Source organism: Pleurodeles waltl, chromosome 4_2, assembly GCF_031143425.1.
Source record: "Pleurodeles waltl isolate 20211129_DDA chromosome 4_2, aPleWal1.hap1.20221129, whole genome shotgun sequence".
In the NCBI taxonomy this organism is placed as follows: Eukaryota; Metazoa; Chordata; class Amphibia; order Caudata; family Salamandridae; genus Pleurodeles; species Pleurodeles waltl.
Window position 1 is genome coordinate 193,407,298 of NC_090443.1, and position 24,565 is coordinate 193,431,862.

The window sequence follows — 24,565 nt, forward strand, 5'->3', positions numbered from 1 at the left end:
ATATTAGTGGAATGCGAAAGTCGGTTTTCCACCTAGGCAGGTAATGTACCCCACCCCAGAGCCCAGGAAAGCAGGAGAAAAACACAGCAAGTTTGCTAAAACACAGTAGAAGTCGTAATAGAGGATAATGCAAGAACCAGAAGAGACTGCAAGACACCAACAATGGATTCCTGGACCTAAAGACCTGTGGAAGAAGGGGACCAAGTCCAAGAAGCACTGAAGAGTCCAGGGAGAATAGGATCCCCTGCTAACCCGGATGAAAGTGCAAAAGTGGTACCACCAGTGAGAAGACAAAGTCAGTATTGCACCAAAGAAGGTAATGCGGGATCCTGGCTGGTGCAGAAGATGTCCCATGCCGGATGGATGAATGCAGTCTGGTTTGCGTCGCTAGATTCTGCCAACAAGTCTTGGCATGCACAAAGCTCGCGGGTAGTGGAAAATGGCGCTGAGCGGGACCAGGGCGAACCTTGTGGCCTCTACCCAGGAGGGGGAGACATAAGGGGCTCTCAGCAACTCAGAGAGCCCTCAGAAGACCAGACAGTGCTCACAGGAGTCCCACATCACAGGGACAAAGAAGGTGCAAATGGAGGCCCACGCTGCATGGCACAAAGGAGTCCCACGCCACCGGAGAACCACTCAGGAAGCTGTGCGTCGCAGGATGGAATGCTGGGGGCCTAAACTGTGCTGTGCACAAATAACTTTTTGGAAGGTCGCACACAATCCTTAGCAACTGTAAGTCATGCGGTGCATTGGGAGGCAAGCCCTTACCTCCACCAAAGTTGGACAGCTGGACGGTGAGACTGCCGGAGTCACTTTAGTCCACCACCCGTGTTGCTGGATCCATGCCTGTCATCTGGAGAGGGGGTCTAAGCCACCGGTCGTTGCTGCAGAAAGGTACTGCTGAAGCAGGGAAGTGTCTCCATCACTCCACAGGAGATTCCTTCAGTTCTTCTGGTGCGGGTTGAAGACAGGCAACCTTGAAACTGTTGCTGTTGCTGGCAGGAGCTGAAGATACAATATTACAAAAGTCGTCTTAGCTTCTTTGTTGAAGTTTTGTAGAGTTTCTGGAGCAGTCAGCAATTGATCCATTGGTAAAAGATGAAGTAAAGGATGTAGAGGATTCTTGCTGAAGTCTTGCAATCCGAATCTGAAGAAACACACAGGGGAGAGACCCTAAATAGCCCTGAAAGGGGGATTGGTCACCTAACCAGGTAAGCACCTATCAGGAGGGGTCTCTGATGTCACCTACTAGCACTGGCCACTTAGATGCTCCCAGAGTGCCCATCTTGGAATCCAAGATGGCAAAACCCAGGGACACTCTGAAGGAGCTCTGGACACCACGGGGTGGTGAGGACAGGGGAGTGGTCACCCCCCTTTCCTTTGTCCAGTTTTGCGCTAGAGCAGGGACTGGGGTCCACAGGCTCTGGGAGGAAACCCCTCCCATGCCTGTAACACCTATTTCCAAAGGGAGAGGGTGTAACACCCCTCTCCTAAATGAAAAGCATTGTTCTGCCTTCATGGGACTGAGCTGCTCAAGCCCGAGGAGAGCAGGAGCCTGTCTGTGAGATGGCATCAGCTGGGGCTGCAGTGAAAGTCTCAGAAGACTGGTATGGCAGTACTGGGGGGCCATGGTGGAGCCCCCAGAGTGCATGGGATTGTGCAACCAATACTGGAATCCGTATTGGGGTACAGTTCCCAGTTGTTAAACACCTTACATGGCCATATTCGGAGTTGCCATTGTGAAGCTACATATACATATTGACCTATATGTAGTGCACACTTATAATGTTGTCTCCGAACTTACGAATTCCAGGAAAGTGGGCCTAGATGATGTGGGGGCACTTCTGCTAGTGCAGGGGTGCCCTCAAATACAAGTACTTTGCACCCGGCCTTCAGGGTTGGAAAATTTGACATATAGGTGACATAAGTGACCTGGTGCAATGAAAATGGGTGTGAAATCGCGCATGCATGATTTCACGCAGGCTGCAATGGTAGTCCTGAAGAAGCCTTTGTATGGTCTCCCTGTTGATGGCAAAGGAAATGCTGCAGCCCATAAGGATTCCCTGCAACCCCAATGCCCTTGGTACATATGTACCATATACAAGGGACTTTTAAGGGGTGTCCAGTGAGGCAATTTGGAGTGAAATATGGAGTCATTAAACTCTAGTGACAAATTTAGAAAGAGAGAGAGCATGAGCACTGGAGTTCTGATTAGCACGACTCCAGTGACAATTTAGAAAACAGTGAAACACACTGACAAGCAGGCCATAAACCATAAGCACGGGGTCCTGACTCGCAGGATCCCAGTGACACTGTAAAAAACACACTGACATCAGGCAGAAATTGGAGGTAACATGCCAAAACGAGGGTACTTTCCTACAAAACCTCCCCCCCCCCCAAACAAGGGACAATAATCTAACCTTTCCCAACTGAGGCTTCATTGTCTAAGTGGAAATATCTGGAGAGTCCATCTGCATTGGAGTGGTTACTCCCAGCTCTATGTTCCACTGTAAAGTCCATACCCTATAGGGAAATGGACCATCTCTACAATTTAGGATTTTCTCCTCTCATCTGTTTTAACTATCAGAGAGGTGTGTGGTCTGTCTGAACTATGAAGTGAGTCCCAAACAAGTAGGGTCTAAGCTTCTTCAAGGCCCAGACTGTAGCAAAGGCCTCCCTCTCTTTGGCTGACCAATGCTTTTCTCTAGGGGTCAACCTTCTACTAATAAAAGCAACATGTTGATCCTGGGCCTCTGAATTACTTTGTGATAACACTGCCACTACCTGAGAAGCATCTGTCTGGGCAATAAACGTCTTAGAATAGTTTGGGCTTTTCAGGACAGGTGCAGTACACATAGCCTGCTTAAGCTCCTCAAAAGCTTTTTGACAACTGGCTGTCCATAATACCATCGTGGGCATTTTCTTTGAAGTGAGAACATTAGGAGGGGCAACAATGGAGCCATAGCTCTTAATGAACCTCCTGTAATACCCAGTGAGACCACGAAAGGCTCTGACCTGGGTCTGAGTAGTTGGGGGAGACCAATCCAAAATAGTCTGGATCTTCCCCTATAGTGTTTTAATCTGTTCTCTACCACCTAGGTGTCCCAGATAAACAACCTTCCCCTGTCCTATCTGACATTTTGAAGTCTTGATAGTGAGGCCTGCCTTTTGCAGGGCCTCCAAAACTTTCCACTGGTAGACCAGGTGGTCATTCCAGGTAGAGCTAAATGCAGCAATATTATCTAGATATGCTGCACTGAAAGCTTCCAGACCTTGGAGGACTGTATTCACCAGCCTTTCAAAAGTGGTAGGTGCATTTTTCCAGGCCAAAGGGCATAACTGTAAATTGGTTATGCCCTCCAATGGTTGAAATTGCAGTTTTAGGTTTATATACTTGGCAGATGCCATTGTATTTATCAGCTCATCAGACCTGGATATTGGGTGAGCATCAGTCTTGGTCACTGTATTCAGCCCTCTGTAATCCACATAAAACCTCATCTAATTTTTTCCATTCTGAGACTGAGGTTTTGGCACCAACACCACTGGGCTGTCCCTATGGGCTATCTGAGTGCTCAATCACTCCTAGGCCCAACATCTTCTGAACCTCTGATTTAATACAGTCTCTGACATTGTCAGGCTAGCTATAAATCTTACTTTTGACAGGTAAACAGTCTCCAGTATCAATAGTATGCTCACATTAAGTGGTCTGACCAGGTGTAAGTGAAAAGAGTTCAGATAATTGGCCAGGAGGTTATTGTAGTCCTCCCTTTGCTTTGCTGTAAGGCAGTCTGCAAGAATAACCACTTCAAGTGAGCCATCAGCTGCAGTGCTAGAGAAGGGAGAGGGTCACTCTCTTCCTCCTTCCCCTCGTCAGTGGCCATGAGTAGGGGCAAGTCTGCCCTATCATAGTAGGGTTTCAGGCAGTCCACATGAAGCACTCTTAGAGGACTTCTAGGAGTGCCTAGGTTCACCAGGTAGGTGACCTCACCCTTTTTCTCCACTATAAGACGTGGTCCACTCCATTTGTCCAGGAGTGTTCTTGTTGCCACAGGCTCCAATCCCCACACCTTCTATCCTGGGTGGTACACAGTCAGGACAGCCATCTGGTCATGCCATTGCTTCTGTAGCTCTTGGCTTGCCTGAAGGTTTTCAGTGGCATTTTTCATGTATTCTGCCATTCTTCATCTTAGGCCAAGGACATAATCCACAATGTCTTGTTTAGGGGGCTTCAAGGGTTGCTCCTACCCCTCTTTGACAAGTGCAAGTGGACCCCTAACAGGCTGTAGCCCACTCCCTTCTGGGGTACCTCCCTGTAGGGAAAAATGAGGCATGGCAGTAGGACATCCCATCTCCTCCTGACCTTTTCAAAGAGTCACATGATCATGCCTTTGGGAGTTTTATTAAATCTCTCAACCAGTTCATTTGTTTGTGGATGAAGGAGGCTGGCCTGGCTTATAGTGGGTACCTTGTGGTACTTACACCTTGTGCCAGGTCCAGTTATTCCTTATTAGTAGAATAGAGGTGTTCTAGCAGCTTAGGCTGATAGAGGTAGCTATAGCAGAGCAGCTTAGGCTGAACTAGAAGACATGCAAAGCTCCTACTATACCACTTATATCACATAGCACTATATCGCAAGAAAACACAATACTCCGAGTTACTAAAAATAAAGGTACATTATTTTAGTGACAATATGCCAAAAGTATCTCAGAGGATATACTCCCTTAGGAGGTAAGTAATATACACAAATTATATGTACACAAACCGAAATCAGGTAAGTAACAGTTAGAAACGTAGTGCAAACAGTGTAGAATCACAATAGAATGCAATAGGGTGAAATAGGCCTATGGGCAACACAAACCATATACTCCAAAAGTGGAATGCGAACCACGAATGGACCCCAGGCCTAGTGTAGTGTGTAGAGGGTCGCTGGGAGTGTAAGAAAACACTAAGGGTGTCCAAGATACCCCACCCCAAGACCCTCAAAAGTAGGAGTAAAGTTACCCTACTATCCCAGAAAGACAGTAAAGTCAAGATAGGAGATTCTGCAAGGACAACAACTGACTGCAAAACACTGAAGACGGATTCCTGGACCTGAGGACCTGTAAAGGAAGGGGACCAAGTCCAAGAGTCATGCAAGTGTCCGGGGGGGCAGGAGCCCACTAAACCCCGGATGAAGGTGCAAAAGGGCTGCCTCCGGGTGGAAGAAGCCAAAGATTCTGCAACAACTGAAGGTGCCAGGAACTTCTCCTTTGGTCAGAGGATGTCCCACGGTGTGCTGGAGGATGCAGAGTTGTTTCCACGCAGAAAGACCACAAACAAGCCTTGCTAGCTGCAAGAGTCGCAGTTGAGGATTTTGGGTGCTGCGAGGGCCCAGGAAGGACCAGGAGGTCGCCCACTTGGAGGAGGAGACAGAGGGGGAGCTCAGCAACACAGAGAGCCCCTGCAGAAGCAGGCAGCACCCGCAGAAGCACCTGAACAGGCACTTAGAAGATCTGAGGACAGAGGTCGACTCAGAGTCACAAAAGAGGGTCCCACGACGTTGGAGTCCAACTCAGCAAGTTGGGCAATGCAGGACAAAGAGCTGGGGACCTGGGCTAGGCTGTGCACGAAGGAAGTCTTGCAAAAGTGCACAGAAGCCCGAGCAGCTGCAGTTCACGCTGTACACAGGATTACTGTCTTGCGTGGGGTGGCAAGGACTTACCTCCACCAAATTTGGACAGAAGGGCCACTGGACAGTCGGAGACACTTAGACCCAGCTCCTGTGTTCCAGGACCACGCTCGTTAGGGTGAGAGGGGACCCAGAGGACCGGTGATGCAGAAGTTTGGTGCCTGCGTTAGCAGGGGGAAGATTCCATCGACCCACTGGAGATTTCTTCTTGGCTTCCAGTGCAGGGAGAAGGCAGAACGTCCTCTGAGCATGCACCACCAGGAAACAGTCGAGAAAGCCGTCAGGATGAGGCCCTACAATGTTGCTGGTAATCTTCTTGCTTCTTTGTTGCGGTTATGCAGGCGTCCTGGAGCAGTCAGCAGTCGATCCTTGGCAGAGGTCGAAGAGGGAAGTGCAGAGGAACTCTGGTTAGCTCTTGCATTCGTTATCTGGTGAGATGCCCACAGGAGAGACCCTAAATAGCCCACAGAGGAGGATTGGCTACAGAGAAAGGTAGGCACCTATCAGGAGGGGTCTCTGACGCCACCTGCTGGCACTGGCCACTCAGAGCTGTCCATTGTGCCCTCACACCTCTGCATCCAAGATGGCAGAGGTCTGGGACACACTGGAGGAGCTCTGGGCGCCTCCCCTGGGAGGTGCTGGTCAGGGGAGTGGTCACTCCCCTTTCCTTTGTCCAGTTTCGTGCAAGAGCAGGGCTGGGGGGATCCCTGAACCGGAGTAGACTGGCTTATGCAAGGTGGGCACCATCAGTGCCCTTCAAAGCATTTCCAGAGGCCAGGAGAGGCTACTCCTCCCAGGCCCTTCACACCTGTTTCCAAAGGGAGAGGGTGTAACACCCTCTCTCAGAGGAAATCCTTTGTTCTGCCTTCCTTGGACCAGGCTACCTGTCTGAGGGGTTGACAGCAGCGGTAGCTGCAGAGGAGACCCCAGAAAGTTAGTTTGGCAGTACCCGGGCTCTATGCTGGAGACCCGGGGATGCATGGATTCTGGTATTGGGGTGAGAATTCCATGATCCTAGACATGTTACATGGCCATGTTCGGAGTTACCATGGTGACGCTACATATAGGTATTGACGAATATGTGACAGAACAACTAGGTCCTAAACAACTATAGCCTAAACCACTACTGCTTAACAACTAAAAAGTCTCTACAACTAAGTACTGAACAACTACTGTCTAAACAACAATTGTGCCTAAATAACAATTGCCTGAACAACTAATATATATATTATATTATAAACAAATAATAAACCATAAAAACCAAAAAGAAAACCTTACCTTAAAATTAGTTGTTCAGGCAATTGTTATTTAGGCGCAATTGTTGTTTTGACAGTAGTTGTTCAGTACTTAGTTGTAGAGACTTTTTAGTTGTTTAGCAGTAGTGGTTCAGGCAAGTAGTGGTTTAGACCTAGTTGTTCAGGATGTTTCCCGGTATTGACCTATATGTAGTGCACGCGTGTAATGGTGTCTCCGCACTCACAAAGTCCGGGGAAATTGCCCTGAATAATGTGGGGGCACCTTGGCTAGTGCCAGGGTGTCCACACACATAGTAACTTTGCACCTAACCTTCACCAAGAGAGGGTTAGACATACAGGTGACTTATAAGTTACATAATTGCAGTGTAAAATGGCTGTGAAATAACGTGGACGTTATTTCACTCAGGCTGCAGTGGCAGTCCTGTGTAAGAATTGTCTGAGCTCCCTATGGGTGGCAAAAGAAATGCTTCAGCCCATAGGGATCTCCTGGAACCCCAATCCCAATGGGTGCCTAGGTACCATATACAAGGGAATTATAAGAGTGTTCCAGTGTGGCAATGAGAATTGGTAAAATGAGTCACTAGCCTGCAGTGACAATTTTAAAAACAGAGAGAGCATAAACACTGAGGTTCTGGTTAGCAGAGCCTCAGTGATACAGTTAGGCACCACACAGGGAACACATATAGGCCACAAACGTATGAGCACTGGGGTCCTGGCTAGCAGGATCCCAGTGACACATATCAAACATACTGACAACATAGGGTTTTCACTATGAGCACTGGGTCCTGGCTAGCAGGATCCCAGTGAGACAGTAAAAACACCCTGACATATACTCACAAACAGGCCAAAAGTGGGGATAACAAGGCTAGAAAGAGGCTACCTTCCTACAGTGAATGATAGGGTGTGGTAAATTTATAGATTAAACCACGTTCCTTCCACATGGCATTTAAGTATGCAGACATGAAGTTGCTACCCCTGTCTGATACTAGTTCTTTAGGAAAGCCCACCGTGGAAAATATTCCCCTGAGGGCCTTTGCCACTGCAGGAGCTGTAGTGGTCATTAAGGGGATGGCTTCTGAGTATCTTGTGGCATGGTCCACTATCACCAATATGAATCTGTTTCCAGAAGCAGTTGGAGGGTCAAGGGGGCCAACAATGTCACTCCCTACCCTTTCAAATGGCACCCTAACCCCAGGTAGTGGGATCAAGTGGGCCTTTGAAGTGCCACCAGTCTTGGTATTGGCTTGGCAAGTGACACAAGAGTGACAGAACTTTGTGTCTTCTGACATGTGAGGCCAGTGAAAGTTAGGGACCAGTCTGTCCCAAGTCTTGCTTTGCCCCAGATGTCCATCAAAGGGAATGTCATGTGCCAGTATTAGGAGGAATTCCCTAGACTGTAGGGAAATGACCAGTCTCCTAGTAGCACTAAGTTTTGGGTCCCTTACTGCAGTATACATGAGATTGCTCTCCCAGTAAACTCTGTCAGCGTAGGAGACTGGCCTGGTTTGTAGTGGGTACCTTGGGTACTTACACCTTAAACCGGGTCCAGTTATCCCTTATTAGTGAAATGTAGTAGTGTCCTAGCAGCTTAGGATGATAGAGATAGCTATAGCAGAGCAGCTTAGGCAGAACTAGGAGACATGCAAAGCTCATGCAATACCACTTATAGGTACACAGTACTTATACAGAAGTAAAGACAATACTCAGTGTTACCAAAAATAAAGGTTGTTTATTTGGGTTACACAGTACCAAAAATATCTTAGAGGCAATACTCCTTCTGGATGTAAGTATTCTACACAATATATACACTAGACACCAAGATAAGGTAAGTAATTAGACATAGGATAGTGCAAACAATAGGAAATGCTATTGAATGCAATGGGAGAAGATAGGTCTCGGTGCAACACAAACCATATACTAAGAAAGTGGAATGCGAATCACAAATTCTCCCCTAGACAAGTGTAGTGTTTGCTGAATCGCTGGGAGAGTACAAATACAGTAAAGGTAAGTAAATTACCCCACCCCAGAGCCCAGAAAAGCAGGAGTGAAGTACTGCAAGGTCCTTACGACACACTACACCTCGTGATTGGAATTATTGCAGGAACCAACCAAGTCTGCAAACAACAAACAGTGGATTCCTGGACCTGAAGACCTGCAAAAGAAGGAGACCTAGTCCAGAAGTCGAAAGAAGTTTCAGGAAGGACAGGAGCCCCTGCCAACCGAAAGGAGGGTGCAAAAGAAGAGTCCCCGGATGGAGGAAGACTGCAGAAATGCACCCTAGGAAGATGCCAGCGGGTTCCTGCGTGATGCAAAGGATGTCCCACGTCGTGAAGTTGGATGCAGGTGAGTTTTGGTGCTGGATTCCTCCAACAAGCCTTGGTTCCGGCAAAGTCATGTTTTGCATCAACTAGGCGCTATCTGGACCCAGGAAGGAACTAGAGGCCTCAACTCTGTGTGAGGAGAAAGAGGGGGCTCTCAGGACTTTAGAGAGCCATCAGAGCACCAGATAGCACCCACGGGTGTCCCAGGACACGGGGACAAAGGAGGTACAAAATGCAGTTGGTGCAGCACTACACAGGAAGGTCCCACAAAGCCAGAGATCAACTCAGTGAGTTGAGTGTCAAGGTTAGAGTGCTGGGGACCTGGGCCAGGCTGTGCAGGAAGAAATTTTGCAAATAGTGCACAGAGGCCTCAGGAGGTGAAGAAGACGCAGTGCACAGGGGTACTGTTCTGGGGGAAGGCAAGGTCTTACCTCCTCCAAATTGCAACAGCAGGAACTCCGGACAGTCTGTGTCGATGGGGTCCACCCTCTGTGTTCCAAGGAGCACGCTCGTTGCTATGAGAGGAGTCCAAGAGATCCAGACGTTGACTTAGAAGGTGCCTGCGTGAACGGGGGAATTACTCTGTCCCCCCACAGGAGATTTCTTCGGTCCTTCTGGTGCAGGGTGAAGACAGGGAGACTTCAGAGCGTGCACACTGTGGAAACTTTCAGTTGCTGGCTGGAGCTGATGTTGCAGAAGAAAAGTATCCCTTGTGGATACTTTGTTGCTGTTACAGTGGTTCCTGGAGCACGCTGCGGTTGATCCGAGGCCAGAGGATGAAGTAGAAGTTGCAGAGGATTCCTGCTGGAAACTTGCAAGTAGAATCTGAAGAGAACCCACAGGAGAGACCCTAAATAGCCCTGAGAGAGGGAGTGGCTACCTTATCAGGAAAGGACCTATCAGGAGGGGTCTCTGACATCACCTGCTGGCACTGGCAACTCAGAGTCCTCCAGAGTGCCCTGCAAAGCAAGATGGCTGAAGTCTGGGACGCACTGGAGGAGCTCTGGACACCACCCCTAGGGTGGTGATGGACAGGGGAGTGGTCACTCCCCTTTACTTTGTCCAGTTTTGCGCCAGAGCAGGGGACAAGGGGTCCCTGAATCGGTGTAGACTGGCTTATGGAAGGAGGGCACCATCTGTGCCCTTCAAAGCATTTCCAGAGGCTGGGGAGGCTACCCCTCCTCAGCCTGTAACACCTATTTCCAAAGGGAGAGGGTGTAACACCCTGCTCTCAGAGGAAATGCTTTGTTCTGCATTCCTGTGACTAAGCTGCTCAGACCCCAGGAGGGCAGAACCATGTCTGTGAGGTGGCAGCAGCCGAAGCTGTAGTGCAAGCCTCAGAGCTGGTTTGGCAGTACTGGGGGTCCATGGTGGAGTCCCCAGTATGCATGAAATGGGCTCCCTAATACCAGATTTAGAATGCAGGGACAATTCCATGATCTTAGACACCTTACATGGCCATATTCGGAGTTACCTTTGTGAAGCTACATATAGGTATTGACCTATATGTAGTGCACAGGTGTAATGGCGTCCCCACACTCACAAAGTCCCTGGAAATGGCCCTTAACTATGTGGGGGCACCTCCTACAGCTTCTTCCATCCGGAGGCAGCCATTTTGCACCTTCATCCGGGGTTTAGTGGGCTCCTGCCCCTCTGGACACTTTCACGACTCTTAGACTTGGTCCCCTTCCTTTGCAGGTCCTCAGGTCCAGGAATCCTTCTTCAGTGCTTTGCAGTCTGTTGTGGTCTTTTTAAAATCCTCTATCACGAGTTCAGTGTGTTTCTGGGGAAATAGTAGTACTTTACTGCTACTTTCCAGGGTCTTGGGTGGGGTATCTTGGACAGCCTTAGTGTTTTCTTACACTCCAGCGTCCCTCTACACACTACACTAGCCCAGGGGTCCATTATTGGTTCGCATTCCACTTTCTTAGTATGTGGTTTGTGTTGCCCCTATGCCTATTGTATCCTATTGTATTCTACAGTGTTTGCACTACTTTCTGACTGTTTTACTTACATGATTTTGGTTTGTGTGTATGTTTTTGTGTATTTTACTTACCCCCTAAGGGAATATATCCTCTGAGATATTTTTGGCACATTGTCGCTAAACTAAAATACCTTTATTTTTAGTAACTATGAGTACTGTCTTTCTTATGATATAGTACCTATATGATATAAGTGGTATAGTAGGAGCTTTGCATGTCTCCTAGTTCATCCTAAGCTGCTCTGCTACAGCTACCTCTATCAGACTAAGCTACTAGAACACTACTAATCTACTAATAAGGGACAACTGGACCTGGCACAAGGTGTAAGTACCATCGGTACCCACAATAAGACAGGCCAGCCTCCTACAGTGAGCATCAGTTTTGGTTACTGTATTGAGACCCCTATAGTTCACACAAAATCGCATTTCTCTCTTCCCTTCTTTGCTATGCGGTTTGGTGTCAAGCACCACTGGGCTGGCCCAGGAGTTATCAGAAGCTTGAATAACTCCAAGGTCTAACATTTGCTGAACTTCTGATTTTATGGAATCTATGACATGGTCAGGTTGCCTGTAAATTTTACTTTTGACAGGTAAACTGTCCCAATTGTCAATTGTATGTTCACACCAAGTAGTTATACCAGGTGTGAGTGAGAAGAGTTCAGAAAATTGACCAAGGAGATTCTTACAGTCTTCCTTCTGCTCAGCAGTCAGGCAGTCTGCAAGAACCACTCCTTCCACTAAGCCATCAGCTTCAGTGTTGGAGAAGAGATCAGGGAGAGGGTCACTCTCTTCTTCCTGTCCCTCATCTGTAGCGATGAGCAGGGTTAAGTCAGCCCTGTCATAGTAAGGCTTTAGACGGTTGACATGAAGCACCCTAAGGGGGCTTCTGGCAGTGCCCAGGTCCACCTGGTAGTGACTTCACCTCTCTTTTCTACAATTAGGTGGGGTCCACTCCATTTGTCATGGAGTGCTCTTGGGGACACAGGATCCAATACCCACACTTTCTATCCTGGGTGGTACTCTGTCAGGACAGTAATTTAGTCAAACCATTGCTTTTGGAGCTCCTGGCTGGCCTGAAGGTTTTCAGTGGCCTTTTTCATGTACTCATCCATTCTGGATCTTAGGCCAATCACATAGTCCACAATGTCTTGTTCTTGAGCTTTTAAAGTTTGTTCGCAACCCTCCTTAACAAGAGCAAGAAGACCCCTAACAGGGTGACCAAATAGGAGTTCAAAGGGGCTATATTCCACTCCTTTTTGGGGTACCTCCCTGTAGGTGAAAAGGAGGCATGGCAAGTGGACATCCAATCGACTTCTGAGGTTTTCAACGAGTCCCATGATCATGCCTTTGAGAGTTTTAATAAACCTCTCAACCAACCCATTAGTTTGTGGATGATAAGGGGTGATGAACTTGTAGGTAACACCACACTCCTTCCACATTGCTTTGAGGTATGCAGACATGAAGTTACTACCTCTGTCTGACACCACTTCCTTAGGGAAACCCACCCGGGAAAAGATGGAAAAGATTCCTAGGAGGGCTTTGGCCACTGCAGGTGCTGTAGTGGTCCTTAAGGGGATAGCTTCTGGATACCTTGTGGCATGGTCCACCACCACAAGGATGAATCTATTGCCAGAAGCTGTTGGAGAGTCAAGGGGGGCAACAATTTCATCCCCTACCCTTTCAAAGGGCACCCCAACCACTGGCAGTGGGATTAAGGGGGCTTTTGGGGTGCCACCAGTGTTGCCACTGGCTTTGCAGGTGACACAGGAGCGACAAAACTCCTTTGTGTCTTCTGACATATGGGGCCACTGAAAATGTGGTACAGGTCTGTCCCATGTTTTACTGTGGCCTAAATGCCCAGCCAAGGGTTTGTCATGAGCAAGAGTTAGGAGGAATTCTCTGTACTGAAGGGGGATGACCGGTCTCCTGGTGGCACCATGTTTAGGGTCCCTTGCTTCGGTATAGAGGAGATTATTCTCCCAGTAAACTCTGTGGCTGTCCTTGACACCCCCATTTTGCTGCTTGACAGCTTGCTGCCTGAGACCCTCCAATGGGGGACAGGTTTGCTATGCCACACTCAGCTCTTCCCTGGCAGGCCCCCCTGCACCCAAAAGCTCAGCTGTATAAGCTTCCAGCTCCGCTGGTGTACGTTCTGCACAGGGAGAGAATTCCTCTTCCTCAAAAGGGGAATCATCTGTGGAGGAAGGGATAATGGAAAAAGGTTTGCCCTTCCTACACCTAGTTTTTGGGAGCACTTGGTCCATTTTTCCAGGATCCAAGGCCCATATTTATTCTTTTTTAGAGCTGCATTTGTGTACTTTTTTGATGCAAAAGCAGCGCAAACTTTCAAAATACAATTGTATTTTGGAAGTTTGCACCGATTTTGCAGCAAAAAACAACGCATATGCAGCGCTAAAAAAATATAAATATGGGCCCAAGTTTCCCTCTCCTCCTTGCTTCTTGGCCTGAGCCCTGGTAAGGGCAACAATATGCCCTGGAATGCCCAGCATTGCTGCATGGACCTCCAACTCCACTTCAGCCCAAGCTGAAGTCTCCAAATCATTGCCTAGCAGACATTCTACGGGTAAATCAGTGGCTACTACAACTTTCTTTGGACCAGTAACCCCCCCAGTTGAGATTCACAACAGCCATGGGGTGGCTAACAGTGCTGCTATGGGCGTCTGTCACTTGGTACTGGTGACTAAGTAGGTGCTGCTCTGGGGCAACCAGTTTTTCCATCAACGTTGTGACACTGGAACCTGTGTCCCTCTAGGCCTCAACCCGAACACCATTAATCAGGGGTAGCTGCTTGTATTTATTCATATTAAGGGGACACGCAACTAAAGTGGCTAGGTCAATGCCACCATCAGAGACTAAAAGAGCCTCAGTGATCTCCCTAACTAGACCAGCCCCAACTACATTACCAATGGTGAGCCCAGCTACACCCTTTGATTGGCTTTTAGTAATGCTCTTCCCACCGTGACTGCTATTACCAGGGGCTCTAGTGGTTGCAGTTGGGGTTAGGGTGGTGGGAGGTTTGGAGTTTCTTTTTGGACAATGAGGATCAGTTGCACAATGGCCTTTGGCTTTACACAAATAACACCAAGGTTTCTTATCTTTGTGAGACGAGGATTTGGATCCACCACCCCAGAGGATGTTTGTGGGCCTGATGAAGACTGATGATTTTTTATCTTTGTTCCCACCCTTGTCATGTGACTTACCATCCTTCTTCTTGCTGTCCTTGTCACCCTCTGTATGAGCTTTTCTGCTCACCCTTGTTCTGACCCATTTGTCTGCCTTCTTTCCAATTTCTTGGGGAGAGGTCAGTTCTGAGTCCACAAGATACTGATGCAACATGTCAGACACACAGTTATTCAAAATATGCTGTCTCAGAATCAAGTTATATAGGCTTTCATAGTCAGTCACCTTAAAACCATTTAACAAACCTTCTAGGGCCTTCACAGAACAGTCTACAAAGTCTGTTGAGTCCTATGATGACTCTTTTCTGGAGTCTCTGAAATTAAGTCTATACTGTTCAGTGGTTAAGCCCAGACCGTCCAAGCATGTACTTTTAAGATCTGCATCATCCTCTCTGACAATAAAGAGTCTGTCTCTCCCCTTACCAGAGAGATAGCCATAAGATAACAGCCCACTGTACATGAGTGTAGGAGGCTGGCCTGGCTAATAGTGGGTACCTTGTGGTACTTATACCCTGTGCCAGGTCCAGTTATCCCTTATTAGTAGAATAGAGGTGTTTCTAGCAGCTTAGGCTGATAGAAGGTAGCTATGGCAAAGCAGCTTAGGCTGAACTAGGAGACATGCAAAGCTCCTACTATACCACTTATATCATATAGCACAATATCATAAGAAAACACAATACACAGAGTTACTAAAAATAAAGGTACTTTATTTTTACGACAATATGCCAAAAGTATCTCAATGAGTACCCTCAGTTAGAAGGTAAATAGTATACACAAGTCATATGTACACAAACCCAAAACAGGTAAGTAATTCTGGACCTGTGTTATAAGCGTCGTCGTATCACAACGATTTTGGTATCAGCAGACCGAGAATGATCAGAATAGTATGCACAAGGATTGTATTCATATTCGGGTAACGAAATCACCCGAATATCAGAGTTTCCGTCTTGAACCCTTGTGTTCCATTTAAACGACAGCCATTTTGTGATTGCCCTCACATAGGCCAATGTCTAATGCTGAAAATGAGTCTGAAGGACACGTACACCTTTGCTGACTCCTCTGTGACCTGGGCAAGCTGACTCCACTGCCTGAAGCCAAACCTGTTCGGCCAGTTTCTTTCCCAGTGGCCGAATGAGATTAGTATCAAGGCACAACACATCATAAACCTTTCATCACACACAAACCATGCCTAATCTTACACACACCTGTCCCTGTTTCTTTCTTTATGACTTGCTTTACAAGGAGGAGGTGCCCGTTTATATTGGGGGTCCGTCGATATCTAATGAAAGTACTAAGCCTTTCCGGGTAATTGATTGAGGGCTGGACAAACTGAAATATGGGCTTGTCATCATGAACCTGCTATTTCTTTGTAGTGAAAATATGTGAATGGTCAACTGTAAAATAAGGAATGTTTGCCTAAAGCATAATATTTTGTATAAAAGAGAAGGTTAGCTTTGCAAAGAGCAGCAGTCTCCTGAGAATATACACTGTGTTGTACTTCTAGGATACCTGTTACTGGCTGCAGCCAATAAACAAGATCTTTGACTTCACCAAGAAGACTCTGTGTTTCTGTAGTCTGAAACAGGAAGGACTCGAAGTCTTAGGGTGTGTTCCCTGGCACCACTGGGTTCTGAAAAACCCAGTACTTCATTTGGTGCCCAACGTGGGGCGATTTCAGCGGTACCAGTCCAAGCCAGAGGTTCGTGAGGAGCTTCGTGTGAAAATTCTGGAGGAAGGCCGCCACTTCATCGACCCCTGTATGTCGACGTGGTCCGAAAGTCTTTGCTGCGAGGTTCCCCGCTTTCCGACGGCTACGAAGGACTGCTGCCCTGACTATCGCCCTGTTTTGGACCCTTGATGATTTGGTAGAGCGAAACGATTAACGAGTCTTCTGGTGACGTCATCGATACCTCAGTTAAGTATAAGTGGAGCGTCTCCCAGTCCTTAGTTTGGTTCTTAGTTTGGTATCCCCTTGGGATCTTTGATTTGGAACTTGCAAGTACCAAAGCCGAGGGATTCGTATATTCACGAGACTATCGTATTCGATAATCCTTTGAAGTTTGAAGCTAGACTAGAAAGCGAAGATGCCTGGTCCTAGCAGATATGGAAATTTGTTTTGTTTTGGTTATAATAGGGATTCCCGATTGGAGGACTCGTGTCCGGTTCCTCCGATTGGAACTCCAACCTATGAACTATATGTGAAACATGGCATAGGCCCCATCATATATAATGAAGTATGGATCCGATACACCAGGAAAGATGGTGTTTTAAAATGGCCCCAATATGGTAGTTTTGACACAGAGATTCTGAATAATCTGGAGGTTAAACTTTTTAAGAAGAAAGCCCGGCCGGCGATGTTTGACTCTTTCCGCCTATGGCGTAAGGAAGCCAAACAGAAGGAAATTAAATTAGCAAAGAGAAATAAGAGGGAAGAGGGTATCTCGATAATGCAAGCTGCCATGCAGTTTAAAGATGATGAAGAAGAACAGATGAATGAGCAGTTGCACAGGCAACGTAAATTGGTGACCGATAAATGTTATCCAGTTCTTCCGCTTCTTCAGCAAGATGCAGCAAAAGAACTTGAGAAAGATCCTTTAATGTCACACTTGTTGAGTTCACCACCCCCTTATGCGCAGAATGCTACAGCACCTCCGCAACCTTTAGCTGTGCAACCTCCGGTTATTGTGCCTCAGGTTCTTCCACAGCCGCCATCTCCTTTTCAGTTGGCTCCTACTACTATGGCGCAGCCCCTTCGAGGGCCGCCGACTTCGCTACCTGCTCCATCTGTTCCTCCTACGACTTTATGTACTACATCGACTGCCTCTTCTGGTGTTCTTCCTGATACTGCCTCTGCATCTGCTTCTGCGTCTGCCTTGCCTCCCTCTGTTTTTCCTCCTGTTCTTTCATCAACTTCTCCTTCTGTCCGAAAGAGAATGACAGATACTGTTGCCAGCCTTATATTTCCTCTCTTTGGGTCGTCTGGTGTGACCCCAGATTCGGAGCGTAAACAGTCGCGTAGTCAACTGCCTAATTCTCAAGAGAGAGAAATGTTTGACCGTATGGCACGTAAATGGGTTGTTTACCCTTTAAGATACGATGTAGAGTCTGTTATGGATGTCTTCCGTCAATGGGGAGCACCAAAACAAAGATACGTTTTTGAGAAAATGTGTGCTTTCCTTTGTGAGGAATTGGAAGATAATGATTTGGAAACAAATCCGCCTGATTTGTGCCGTGTACGGTTTGAGTTTGCAAAGGGCACGATTGTGGGTCCCGATGTTGAGACAGCAGTTGCAACGTTGTTGTCCTTTAGGAATAAGGATCCTTCTCAGTCATTGTTCCAACATGACTCCTCTGTTAAAAAAAAGGTGCAACAGTACCCAATGAGAGAAGTCCCTCCGGTATGGAAGGACGCTGTTGAGGCTGATGATGCTAATCACATTGATGCTGTCCCAGCTCATTTTCAGCGTGTTTGGGTACATGTTCCGTGGAAGCGAGCTGAAGTTTTAGCCCTTAAGCAGACTTTGCCTGATCCCCGTAAAAACCCTGCAGGGTATTATAAGGAATTATCACAGACTGCAGACTCATGCATTATGAATTTAGCCGACATAGACATGTTATTTGGGAATGTTGTTCCACAGCCTTTGTGGGGATTGATTCGCCATACAGATCATGCACAAGAGTTAGGTGACTCATGGGCTAATATTAGTGCTGCAAATGATAGACAAGTTGGTGGTGCCAAGCCTGAGCCTTTGGTAGCAGAACTGCCTGCTAGGATCATTACTTACATGAAGACTTTAATGCCTGCGATGCGTGTGAATTGGGATAAATTGTCTGCATGTAAGCAGAAGAAAGATGAAACAGTGTCTGATTTCTTCACCAGGTTTGAGGAAACGTTTATCGACCACAGTGGTCAAGATATGAGTACAGAAGGTGGTCAACGGTTGTTCGTCGACAAGTTTGTGCACAATTTGCTTGCCGAGCTGTGTAAGAAATTGAAGGATTCAGAGAGTTCTTGGGCCGTTTCCTCTTCAGCACAAATATTGGCTACTGCACAGTACTACGAAAATAGGGATAAAGATGAGAAGGATAGAGCAGACAAGAAAACTAAAGAATTAAAGACGAAGGTTCTTTTACAACAGGCGTATCCGCCACGTGGTGGTCAGAGTAACTATCAGCAACCTCAACAGTTCCAGAGAAACTCACAAAGGTTTGAGTTTTCTCAACCACGTGTTCCTGTAGGTCCCAATCAGTGTTCATATTGTAAAGAAGAGGGTCATTTCAAGTATAGTTGTCCTATTTTGTTACAGCGTACGAATGGTGCTTCTGGCGCAAGAGGTCGAGGTGTTCAACAAGCTCCTAGAGGTAGAGGACGTGGAAGTTTTCCCCAGAACACGCGTTCCTTTCCGTCTCAAAACTCAATGAATAGTTTTGACCAGCAACATAACGCATCTGGTAGGACGGCTCAGTACTATGCTGAGGACTACTATGCAGAAGATGAGAATCTGGAAGGTAATAATTGCTAGGACAGCCATAGACGCAGGGAGGGAGTTTTTTTAGTTCCAGTGGATCAGAATGGACCTTATGTTAAGGTGATTACCTCAGGTGTGTCGGAGCCTTTTCTGTTGGATACTGGTGCTACAAAGAGTTCTATTATGCACTCAAAACTCCCTGGCGCACCTTTGTCTGGCGAGATGAATGTTTCAGTAGGTTTTTCTGGCGCCCCGGTTAGAAACCCGATTTCTAGTCTATTGTCTCTTTCTGTTGGACCTTGTGAATTGGAAGCACCCCTTATTCTGACGACAGGTTGTGGTGAAAACTTGTTAGGATTGGATTTGTTGAAAAGATGGTATGCGACATTATATTGTTCTCCTTCGGGAGTACAACTTACACTGGGTAGGAAAGTGGTCTCTCCAATGTATTTGTCGAAGGATAAACTTCCGACCAAATTGTCATTTCTTCCTGAGACCATTTGGGCTACTGGTCCTAATGACGTGGGTCTGTTGGAAATACCGCCTTATGTTGTGACATTGAAAGCCAATGTTAAATTACCACGCATTCAACAATACAAGATCTCTAGTGAAGGTGAAAAGGCGTTGCTAGCGATCATTTATGATTTAATTGAACAAGATGTAATTGAAGAGACAAGAGGCAACGTTTGTAATAGTCCTGTTTTGCCTGTTTTGAAACGTACTGACCCCTCTAAGCCGCCTGTTTACAGGCTCGTGATTGATCTTAGAGAGGTAAATAAAATAGTTGTGCCACAGTTTCCAGTTGTTCCTGATATCACTGCCATATTAACTATGATTCCAGCTTCCGCCACCTGGTTCTCGGTGATTGACTTAAAGAATGCTTTCTTCAGCATCCCGATTGCAAAGGAGAGCAGGGATATTTTTGGCTTCAGTTTAGGAGGCCGAAGCTTCCGCTTCAAACGCGCTCCACAAGGCTACTGTGAAAGTCCATCAATATATAGTCAGGCTTTAAAAACACAGCTTGATGCAATTGTTTTACCTGACGGCGCTACCCTTATTCAGTACATTGATGATTTGCTAGTCGCTACAGATACTGAAGAGATTTGTAAAGAAGCCACCTTGTTGTTGTTGCGTCATTTGTCTGATTTACATCACAAAGTGTCCCTTTCAAAACTGCAATATTGTCGACAAGAAGTGACCTACTTAGGTCATCTCTTATCGAAGGAGGGAAGGAAACTGACCTCAGAAAGAATTCAGGCAATTGCAAAATTGAGTGTGCCAAGGACACAGAGAGAAGTACGTGCTTTCTTGGGCATTACATCATACTGCAGACAATGGATACCAAATTTTTCTTTGCTGGCCAAACCTTTGGTAGCATTGACCTATAAAGATACACCAAACCCTGTTCCGTGGTCTGAAGATTGTCAGAAAAGTTTTTCCGAATTGCGTAATGCATTGTGTTCGGCTCCTGTGTTGGGTACCCCCGACTACAGTAAGCCCTTTACACTGTATGTCCATGAGAAAGAGGGTTGTGCTGACACAGTCTTTTGGAGACAAGCAGCGCCCATGCGCATATTTTTCGTCAACTTTGGATCCCGTAGCTAAAGCATTGCCGAGTTGCTTGAGAGCCACAGAGGCAGCAGCTGTTTCTATTCGACAGTCTGCTGGGTTAGTGATGAATAATATGTTGATTGTGATGGTTCCACATTGTTAAACAGGACCAAGACACAGCATTTAACTAGTGCTCGATTGTCAGGTTCCGAGTTGACACTGTTAGCGAGTCATGTGCACATAAAGAGGTGCAATACGTTGAATCCAGCCACGTTATTGCCAATTTCAGTAGAGACAAATGATGTTGAACAACATGATTGTTTTCTTAGGACAGAAGAAGAAACAAAAGGGAGAGTAGATCTTAAAGATACTCCTCTTGTAAAGTGTGATGGTACCTTATGGGTGGATGGTTCATGCTTCAAGCTTCCGAATGGTGATACGACTGCAGCATATGCTGTCATAACTTTGCATACGATTGTTGAAGCTGCACGTATACCACATAATTCAGCTCAAGCAGCAGAGCTGATTGCACTTACGAGAGCGTGTGTGTTATCGAAAGGAATGAAAGTAACCATATATACCGACAGCCAGTATGCGTTTGGTGTGGCCCATAGTTTTGGACGATTGTGGAAAGAACGTGGGTTCCTGACTTCGCATGGAGCTAAAATTCAGCATGGTCAGTTGGTGAATGAGCTTCTTGAGTCACTGACCTTGCCATTACAAGTTGCGATTGTGAAATGCAGTGCACACAAGAAGGTTACTGATGATTTCGGTCGTGGCAATGCATTTGCTGACGAAATCGAAAAAGAAACAGCAAAAGATGTGATGAATCGAATGTATGTTGCAGGCCCCGCAAGATGGGTTGGTGACGTTGGAATATGTGAAGATACGATAGAGGGTGTGAAGTCTATTCAAGCTGAAGCTTCAGAGAAAGAGTTGAGTGTGTGGAAAGAAAGTACGGGTAAATTGGATGAAAATGGTTGTTGGGTTGACTTGTCAGAACATCATCGATGGTTGTTACCCGATGCGTATGTGCTTGCAGTGGTGACAATGGCTCATGGAATGGCCCATATCAGTGTGAAAGGGATTTGTAAGTTGTTGGCTCCAGTATGGCAAAATGCTGGAATTCCTAAATGTGCAGAGAATGTGGTCAAGAATTGCATGGTGTGTCTGAAATACAATCCTGGTAGGGGAACCCCAACTCCAGCTGGTCATTTTGCGCCTCCAACATATCCGTTCGAGGTTTTGCAGCTAGATTTCATCCACATGGAAAGGTGCAACAATCTGAAATACGTACTCGTTGTTGTTTGTGCTTTTTCAAGATGGGTAGAAGCATATCCCTTAAAAGACAACACTGCCTTATCCACAGCTAAAGCCCTTGTCAAATAATTCTTCCCTAGGTTTGGAATGCCGCGAATGGTCTGGAGTGATAATGGGAGTGAATTTGTGGGTCGAGTGATGAAAAAAGTATGTGAAGGGCTAGGTATCCAGCAAAAATTCCACGCTGCAAATCACCCCCAATCAGCTGGACTAGTAGAGTGCTATAATGGCACGCTAAAACTGAAGTTGGCAAAGATACAAGCGAGCTCTGGCCTTAAATGGCCTGACGCTCTGCCTCTAGCACTCCTATCAACAAGAATGACTGTGCATTCGCGAGTGGGACTTAGTCCATATGAAATTGTGTTCGGCCGCCCGGCCAACATATGGGGAGTGCCAAGACCAACAAAATTCAGTGAGATTGAACACCCTGTACTGCTTGATTCTTTGTATGAATTGACGGCTAAATTGCGTGTTCTACACCAACAGGTTCACGATACTCTGCCTCAGGTCTCTGAAGCTCCAGGACATCTTATCGATCCTGGATCATGGGTGCTGGTCAAGAACTTCCAGCGGACAAAGAATGACCAGCCCCGTTGGACCGGCCCCTACCTCGTCCTTCTCTCAACAAGATCAGCTGTTCGAGTGGAAGGGAAAAAGAACTGGATCCACGGCGTTACACTGCAAGAAGGTCCCTTTTCCTCTACCGTACGACCGGTGGGTCCAGGAGGGGATCGCTGACTCTGAGACTGAGACTGTGCCTCGTTTTTTGCCATTTAGCGATGCACGTGTAAAAGGAACAATTTCTGAACAAGAAAGTGACAATAATTTGCAAGAAGCTGTGCCACCGTCAATTCGATTGAACACTACAGAGCCTGAACTCTTGTTCCAGAACCAGACAGTTCCTGGAAAAAGCCATTATAATTTGAGACCAAGAACTAAGGACAAATAATCTTTTTCCCGTTCCTTTGCTATTTATTTTTTTAAAGTGCAGCTCTCTCATCTGAGAAACTTTCTTATTTTTGTTTTTTTCTTTTCGAACCGCCATCCGGGTTCAGCTGTAGGGTCGTGGTTGCCCAAGTCTTTGGAGTGCAGCTGAAGACGTTAGGTCGACAGTTCTGGTCGGTCTAAGGGAGTTGCCCTGGACTGACAGAAGCATTCCCTAGCATAGAACACCTTACCACCACGAGCAGCAATTAGAGAGGATGGAGTTTTTCAAGAATGAGAGACCTGCCAGACAGATGGACTTTAAAGCCAGAATGGGTATAACAATGACAAAGAAACGATTTTTGATAATATGTATTTTCATGTTGCTTAGTGTAATGACGTTTTTAATAGGATATGTTTTATTCTCTTTTCAAGTGACATTTGCACCCATTACTCAGCCCATACCTCCTTCTACTGTTTCCTCGCATTCTTTTCACCCCCTGCCTGAACACAAGTCTGCCAGAAGATTAGAGTTTGCCAACAATTCATTCATTCAGCTTCTACACTAACACCAATTAGTAGTGAACACAACTAACTGTTGGGTGTGTGGTCTTATGCCTCATACTACTGATAAAGGTATCCCTTATCTGGTCCTGCCTTTCAGCCATAATGGTTCTGTGTGGGCATATAGAACGGTGTTCATATACGCGTATGAAGCCAACCCCCTACGTTCTGTGAAAGATAATCCTAAGAATAGTGCTCTAGCTAAGGGTATAGTAGATATGATTAGGGAAGATATTTCCTATGAGACTATCCCGAGAGATGAGACACTAGCATATATTGGATGGAACATAACAGGATATGGAGTTACTCTGAGTGGGAACCAGCGAGCAAAGAGATCCTCCCCGATTTGGATTGTACCCCATCAGGGTCACCTATGTCTGCAAGGTAATGGCAAGAATCCCAGAGCTCAGTTAGGGAAAAGTATCCGCACTGAAACATATGTTTTTGCGTCTCAGACTTCTTCTTCGTTCTTAGCAGCTAAGGGTACCTATTTCATCTGCCATAATAGAGCCTATAAATGGTTGCCCCCTGACTTCTCAGGCACATGTTTTGTTTCGTTCCTGTTACCTCCCACCTACACGGCCGCGGCAGATTACCATAAGACAAGGATAGCTAGAGGTGTCATAAGTAAAGAAGACACAACAGGACAAGAATTTGGAGATTTCGCAAAGGGTATTCTGCCGTTTTGGGGTCCTATGGTTAACAGCAGGAACATAAGGCAATTGACAAAGGTGGTTGAATCCACGGTAGTTGAAACCGCCGGTGCCCTTGGTAATTTGACTGCTGAGCTCCAGTCGGATCGCCTTATGACTCTTCAGAACAGGGTCGCATTAGACGTCATACTTGCAGACCGAGGTGGGGTATGTAAAGTGATCCAATCAAGTTGCTGTGTTTTCATCCCAGATAACGCTCCGACAGTCTACCAGGCCATTTCCAAACTGCATAAGATCTCCGAGTCTATTCACGTGGATAAAGGAGATTGGTCATTGATGGGGTGGTTCTGGGAGCTGATATCCGCCTGGGGATGGAAGACTCTGGTAGTCATTGGGATGATCTTAGCCATTCTTTTTCTGTCCTGTCTGTGTGTACAGTGTGCTCCTGCAATATGTGGCCTCTGTGCTACATCGTGTGTAAGGAAACCTGTATCAAGGGACGAGCTAAGTAATAGGATGATGCTACAGCAACATCTCAACGACTTTATGAATATAGACCTGGACTCAGATTAGCGTGAGTATGGGTTATTGCCTATGTAAGGGCAAAAGGAGGGTCTGTGGTACTGAAAATTCTGGACCTGTGTTATAAGCGTCGTCG

The 24,565-nt window shown here is 46.6% G+C and overlaps 1 protein-coding gene across 2 annotated transcripts in view; it reads left to right on the top strand.

Moving 5' to 3' along the window:
• LOC138292458 (5'-AMP-activated protein kinase subunit beta-2-like) overlaps positions 1-24,565 on the top strand; it is a 1,223,251-nt gene that overhangs the window by 949,029 nt on the left and 249,657 nt on the right. The gene's annotated exons all lie outside the window — the stretch shown is intronic.